Source organism: Cnephaeus nilssonii (assembly GCF_951640355.1).
Source record: "Cnephaeus nilssonii genome assembly, chromosome: 13".
Taxonomy (NCBI): domain Eukaryota; kingdom Metazoa; phylum Chordata; class Mammalia; order Chiroptera; family Vespertilionidae; genus Cnephaeus; species Cnephaeus nilssonii.
The window spans coordinates 21340712-21348546 of NC_137084.1; positions in this window are offsets into that span (position 1 = coordinate 21340712).

The following is a 7835-nucleotide window of genomic DNA, read 5'->3' on the forward strand; positions in this document are numbered from 1 at the left end:
GCCGCACCCCGACCTGCGTCCCAAACTTCCAGCTGGGAGCCCCAATTTCAGCCCCAGACCCCCTCCCCAAGATGTGCTCTTAGACCAGATTCAACCCCACTTACCCAAACTGGGAGTCTGGTCCCAAACACAAGAGGCTGGAAAGAGACCAGGGTGGGCAAGGACCCCTGGAACTGAGGGTCGCGAACTCAAATGTGCAGGAGGGCCAAGCAGGTAATTTCAAAGGACCGAGGGCCCACGTAAACGGAGCAGCCCGTGCACTCCAGCACCAGGAGGAATGCAGACCCAAAGCTGGCAGAGTGTCCCATTTCCCAAAAGAAATCGGGATTTCAGATGCTTATGCTTTCATCTCTAAATGATGTCAATTCATTTTGCAAACGCACTGATCCAAACAAATCTTGCCTGTGCACTGAATCTGGAGTAGAGCTGCCAATGTAAAGAAGCCTGCAGGACTTTCTGCAGTGATGGGAATGCGCTATACCTGGGCTGTCCAGGAGGTTGTGGCCACTGAGTGCACTTGATATGTAGGCGGTGTAACTGAGGCTTTGACGTCTAAACGTAAATCGCCACCTGTGGCTAGTGACTATCATACTGGACAGTGCAGGTCCAGGGCAACAGTTCTTTTTGTGTCCCAGCCTTTCGAGGCTGACTCATTGAAAGCCATGGGCCCTCTTCCAGAAAAATGCACATACTGGCATGGGTGTTGGATTAAACTGTCAGGGGATTTACGGATCTTCTGAAGCTTCACTCGTGAGCCCCAGGTTAAGAATCCCTAGAAAACTAAAAGTGTGGTTTGAAAGAGGAGCCCCTCCCCACACCCCTGACAGCTGTACTTCCAGGGTTGTTCTGTTATTCCCTGCTCTGCCCTGCCCCCCGCCCCGCCCCCACCCCCCCCACTCCACTTCATCCCTGATAGTCTAGAAAAGACCCCTGGTCAGTGCTTCTTGCCCTCGTATTAAGAATGTCTGGACATTACTAACAACAGTATAGATGCATCTACCTTTCTTTTGATCAACTAACAAATAATCATTATGTGCCCACCATGGCCGAAGCACTGGACTGGGAACTAAGAGTTCAATGGGAAACTACACAGCCAAGGTCTCTGCAGAGCGATAGGGTATGTGAACATTCACTCATTCAATAAACTGAGCACCTGCTAAATGTCAGGGCTATGCTGGCTATTGGTGTACTGAGCAGCCATGGATTGCAAATCCGCGTAACAAGTGCTCGGAGAGGAAGGCATTCAGCGTTATAGAGGTACAGCAGAGGGACAGGACCCAGACTTGGGGTTTGATTGGGGAAGGCCTCCTGGAATAGGGGATATCTAAATTGAGGCTGAAGGTGAGTGGGATAAGATAGACAGACAGCAGGGGTCTGGGTGTATGAGAAGAGGATAAGGTCCCGTGTGAGCTGGCAGAAAGCAGTAGGGTTTGAGAGGAGTAGTAGGAATGTCCTTGTGATCCTGTACCTCTCTACCAGCTGGCAGTGAGGCCTGGGGATCTGGTCCTTGGTGCCTCACCCCACCTAATGGGGTGACTTTTCATGAGACCGGAAGTGCTGTGCTCGAGAACAGACATGTTCCCCACTGCCAGTCCAGAGACCTGAATTTCTAGCAATAGACAAGCATTATGTTGAGTGTGTAAGAGCTCCCTATTAAAATGCAAGAGCCTTGAGAAGTAGGTGGCTTAGTACCTTCTGGGTTCACCAGGCAGGCAGGATGTGAACTGTTGAGTGGGGTTGGGGGATGGGGCTGAGAGGAGAAGGAGAAGAAGGAGGAGGCACAGAGAGGAAGAGATGGGAGCAGGACAAAGAAGAGGAGGATCAGGAAGGGAATGGGAATTGCCACAGGCACCCTGGGCCCACAGGATTGATCCAGACTCTCAGGAATGGGGAAGTACCTCCTGTGCTCCTGTTCTAGTTGGCTTCCTGCCAGACACTAGTGGTTTCCAACAGTCATATTGTTCCAGAGGCAGTCTTGGCTCCCATGGGAATTAGCAGAGAATTCCAGCAGGGCTGTGAATGTGAAAGAGTTTATATAATTTCTCCTGGGCTTGCCTTTGTATTTTCTTTTTTTGTATTTTCATCCTTCCACCATCATATGAGTGTTAAACAAGTCCTCTCAACCAAAGAATCAGGAGTAGTGACTAGTCCTAGTCAAAGTATGGACTGTGCAATTGCTTTCTTTCATCTTAAAATTGCTTTTTATTTCTCCCCATGTGCCTGTATGGCTAAGTACAAGGTCATCTCTTAGATTAATCTCCATTCTTGACGAGACAAAGGGACCAGAAGCAAGAAGAGTGAAATTTAGCAGTGGGCTGAATCAGTGGAAAGGAAGAGCAAATGTCCAAGAGCTGAGTTGGTCATTTAGGGTGTGCTTATTTGTTGCGTCTGGCTGTAAGTAATATCACCGACTACAACAAAATCCAACTAGAAGTCACTAAAATAGTCAGAAAACTTGATCACCTCATGTAACAAGAGTCAGATCAATTTCAGATTGGTTAATTCGCATGACTTGATGACAACGTCAGGGACCAGGTTTTCTGTTTGTTTTCTCTCAGAGGTGTGTTTCCTCCCTTTATCAGGAGGAAAGCTTTCCCTGCAGACTTTCTTTCACATTTCATTGGCCAGACCTGTGTCACATGGTTACGCCTGACCCAGTGACAGACAATGGGGGTGGAATTCCTGGAGTTGATGCTGACAAATCAAAATTCACTCTCTGGGGCTGGAAAATACAGTTTCCTCTGAAGCACAGGATCGGGGTTCTGTACAAGGAAGAATGAGCCTACGGCTGTGTCTGCTAGAGGGAATCATGTGAACTACTAGTATTTTGATGCTTAAAAGCACTTTGACTGTTCTACCTCCTTCAACTTCTCCACCAAGCAAAATTACACTCACTCTTCAAGGCCCAACTCAATTGTGCTTCCTCTTAACTCAAATTAAATGCATTACTTCCTCAATATAGATGCCCAGAGTCTTTGTATCTCACACACAACACTTTTCACAGTCTGCTTTGTAGTAACTAATTTGCCTTGGTCTTTCCTAATTCTGAATTCCTGAGTGGAAGAACCACCTGTGATTCATGTCAGTGTGCATAGATCCAGGGACTAGCAAATTTTCTGCCTTCTCACAGACGTCGATCCTCCTAAGACAGGTTTGCCATGAGGCCAGGGACAGACCTTTGAGATTCACCAGTGTATATTCAGCATCTAGCACAGTACTTGGCTCGTAGGTGCCCAGAGAATATTTTGAGTAAATAATAGAAGAGTAGTTACCGACTTCTGCTTCTGGTCAAGATGGAGTAAGAGAGGGACTGGATTTATCTCCCCTTTGGAAAACAAACAAATAAGCAAGCAAGAAACAGACACAATATATGAAACAACCATTTTCAAGGCACTGGACACCAGGGAACGAAGGGTATTGGAAATAAACAAGATGAGTCCTACAATTGCCTCACACCACTGCTCTGGTAAACTTTCCAGGCCACAATGCAGAGAGAGGGAACTAAGATGAAGCCTGGAAGTCTCCCTGAGTTGAAAAGAGGAAGGTGACTGTCCAGAAAGATCAAGTCACAGTCCTTAGGCAAGAGCACTAGAGAGCAGATAGCTGCAAGAGACAGAGCCCCTTACGTATTCAGCGGAGTACTGATCCGGGCATGCTGGGAGGCCAAGGAATGAACCACATCTGGAAATTAGAAGAAGCAGTGAGTGCCAGGAACAATGCCTGTTCCCACCAGCCAGATTGAAAAGACTCATGATCCATGGAGCACTGGGTTGAGTATTCAGGCGGGTCGTCTCTCCATGGTAGGGAATAGTTAGCCCTAGACTGAGCTCTGCTCCAGGAAATGCCTCACAAACATAAAGCAAGACCTGAAAAGATCAAGCTGTCTCCAAGTAACTGAATTTCCTCCCAGGAAAAAAAGCTAAAGAAAACTTATAGGAATATAAAAAATGTCCAACACCCAGCAAGGTAAAACTAATAATTTCTAGCGTCCAATCAAAGACACAAAAAGGCAGGAACACATGACCCATAATGAGAGTTATCATTTAATCAAAGCTGGCCCAGACTAACACAGATGTTAGAATGAACAGGGAAGAACATTAAAATAGTTATTATAATTGTATTCAACGTGTCTAAAAAGTTCAGAAGAGACAAGGAAGTTACAAAAAACACAAGTTGAAAGTTGAGAGATTAAAAATATGATATCTGAGATGAAAAAATACACCGCATGGATGTAAAAGAAAACTTGTTTTCATTTTCATCACACACAATCCTAGTACAACTCTTCACTTCGGACTCTCCTGACCACCAAGTGTATGTGTGGTTTTTCCCATACCACCAAGCAATTTGCAACACCAGCTGGGTGTTCTACAACTTAATTCTGACACTGTTTACCCAGAGACAGCATCGAGATCCCCCAGGTTACAGGTTCAGTCCCACAAGACTGCCCCGACTTCAGATGCCAATCACAAGTCCAGGGTGTTATCTGTGCTTCTGACCTACTAGCTATAGATTGCACCCTAATCCCAGGTTCAGTTAATTTGCTAGAGCAGTTCACAGAACTCAGGAAAACATTTTACCTACTCGATTGCCAGTTTATTATAAAAGGTTACTAGAGGCCCATTGCATGATATTCGTGCAAGGATAGGCCTTCCTTCTCCTGGCTTCACTCCCAGCCGCCCGGGAGCCGGCAAGTCCTTGCTTCTGTCTGGAGCACCACTCCTGTAGCTCCCTCTGCTGCCCCCCACCCCTCATAGCAGGCGTCCAGCCCCTCCCGGCCACTCTGTGCCTGCATATGCAAATTAACCCACCATCTTTGTTGGGTTAATTTGCATACTCACTCTGATTGGCTGTGGGCATAGCAGAAGTATGGTCAATTTACATGTTTGTCTATTATTAGGTAAGATAACGAAAGGACAGCCAGAGGGAGTGGATGTCTCTGTAGTGGCTACCTCAGCCATCAAAGCTTAAGTCAGGCACTTACAGTACAAAAAGAAAAGCCCACTGTCCCGGCTCACACTACACTACTCGTGTGTGTGTGGTGATGCTGGTGTAAACACACCTGTGCACAGCCAGTCCTATAAAAATGTAGCCCATACAGTGATAGTGGGAAGCTACTCCATCTAGGTCTGTGTCAGTGTACTCTACGATGTTCGCACAGCACCTAACGATACATTTCTCATAACATATCTAGTCACTAAGCGATGCATGACTGTGCTTACTCTCCTTTCTTTCCTCAGCTCCTTTAAGAGACATAAAATTATATAAAGTAATAATTATAATAATGTGTTGTTGGGTTTGTAACATGTATAGTTTTAACAGGTATAGAAATAATAAGGGGGGAAAGGGAATTGTTATATAGGGTCAACATTTCTATATCTCACTGGAATTGTTAGTATGTATATCTAAGTAGATTCTGGTGAGTTAAGATGTATAATGTAAGTTCTAGTGCAGGGACTAAGGATATAAAAAATATGTAGTGAAAAGCTCATTAAAGGAATGAAAACGTTACACTAGAAAACATTCACTTAATACAAAAGAAAGCAGCAAAGGAGGACTGGAGAATCAAGAAGGCAAAAGGAAAATGTTACCAGGTGGAAATCTGGCTCTACACATAGAAATCAAAGGGACCCAGAATAGTAACTGAAAGGGTACATATATAAGCTATTTTTCTTATTTAAAACATTAAAAATATAATTGCTCAAATTAAAACAATAACAATGTATTGTGGTATTTATGACATGCATAAGTAAAATGCATAATAACAATCTTATAAAGGTCAGGAGGAGAGAAATGGCAGTATACTGGTTTTTAAAAAATATATATTTTATTGATTTTTTACAGAGAGGAAGGGAGAAGAATAGAGAGTTAGAAACAATCCATCATCTGCCTCCTGTACACCTCCTACTGGGGATGTGCCCACAACCAAGGTACATGCCCTTGACCGGAATTGAAACTGGGACCCTTCAGTCCGCAGGCCGATGCTCTATCCACCCAGCCAAACCGGTTAGGGCGGCAGTGTACTGTTTTCAGGTTCTCATACATGAAGCGGTGTAATATCACTGGACGGTAGATTTGCATAAAAGGGTTCATGCCAGCAGCCTTGGAATTCACCTGAGCAGTTTTGCTAATAGGTCTGCATAGCACTGAACCTTAGTAAAGGCATCAAACATACCCATTCAGAGTGTTGCCTCAAAACCATGGGACTGAGGAATCTGGGAGCAATTTTTACCAACTTGTCAGAGTTATTTATTGAGACTCCTGGAGGACTCTGTTCTTACGCAGCAAGAATATTCCTGTGAGACCAGGTGAGGCACTTTAGGGTCTCCTTGGTTCTGAGGTGTTCTGTCTACATGACAGTGGTTCCTGATCCAAGGTGTAAACTGCATTTGGCCATGGCCCTTAGAGAGGCAGGGACCATCAGAGACCCCTCCTGATGTTTCCAGACCCATTGCTATGGGACAGACTTCGGTTGTGATCGGAGTCTTTTATGCTGTTATATGTGTATCCTTTTCCTGTAAGTTTGTACTAGTAAACATTGTCATTTTGAGTGCTGTGAGTCTCCTTCAGCAATTGACTGTTTAACTTCCATTAAGCAATACAAAAATATCAAAGCAAAGGGTTATAGCTAATGAGCCAACAATGGTCATAGAATGAAATCATAAAAAGTACTCAATTAATACAAAAACAGGTAGAAAAAGAGAGAGAAAAATGGAACCCAGAGCAGATGAGAGGAATAGAAAAAGGTAGCAAGGTGATAGACTTAAACCTAACCATGTTTAGAATCACATTAAAAGTAATTTATATAAACACCCCAGTTTAAAAAGCAGGGATTGTCAAATTGGATAAATAAAGCAATACCCAGCTATATGCTGCCTACAGGAAATGCACCCCTTAAATGTGAAGGCAGAAAGAGGCTAAAAGTAAAAGGTTGAAAAAATACACATGCTGATGCTAATTGAAAGAAAGTTGGGCTATATTTACATCAAAGTACATTTCACAGCGAAGAATATTGCAAAGACTAGTAAAAGTCATTATAGCAGAGTCTGAAAACACATGAAGCAAAAAAAATTAGAATTGCAAAGTCAGAGAAAGGAAGAGAGAGAGAGAGAGAGAGAGAGAGAGAGAGAGAGAGAGAGAGAGAGAGAAAAGAAGGTCTCTTTTGCCTTTGGAAGGATTAGAGTGAAGGATTAGAGTGTTAGGTAGCCTTGAGCTGCCCTGGGGCATTGAATTACTTATTCTGAATGTATGAAATTTGACACCCTGTTAGTAGGAACTCAGAGAAAATTCTCTTTTGTTTGTCCAAGGGTTATAACTAGGCTGTAGGCAGGAACTTACTGGGATGCTGTGCTCTGCTCCCAGTCTTCCCAACCCTTGTCTCCAGGGGAGGGGACTCTAAGACTTCCTTGGCTCTAATGGTGGTCTGGGAACATGGGGTTCTTCTACACTTTGTGGCTAGTGTGAAGCCATCTCCACCCACAGAGCTGCTCTTCTCAGGTTTGCTGGTGGGAGGAGGTAAGTGTTCTGCTACCTGCAATCCCTAGTGAATCCTGGAAGAGGTGATGTTTCCAAGTTTCCTACACAAGGATGCCGCAGGAATGACTACCGACGACTTTATCCACACAAAGTACTTGAAAAAACATTCAGGATTTAATGTTTTAAATAAGCCAGAGGACAATTAAACAACATGTTCTACTCTGCAGCAACGGTGGTTTTCTTCCCTTTAAAAAATTACATGACATATGTTCTTATAGGGTAACTATACAACTCAGGTAACTATACAAAACAAAACAAAAAAAATCACCTTACATCCTACCACCCAGAGATTATCATGTCAG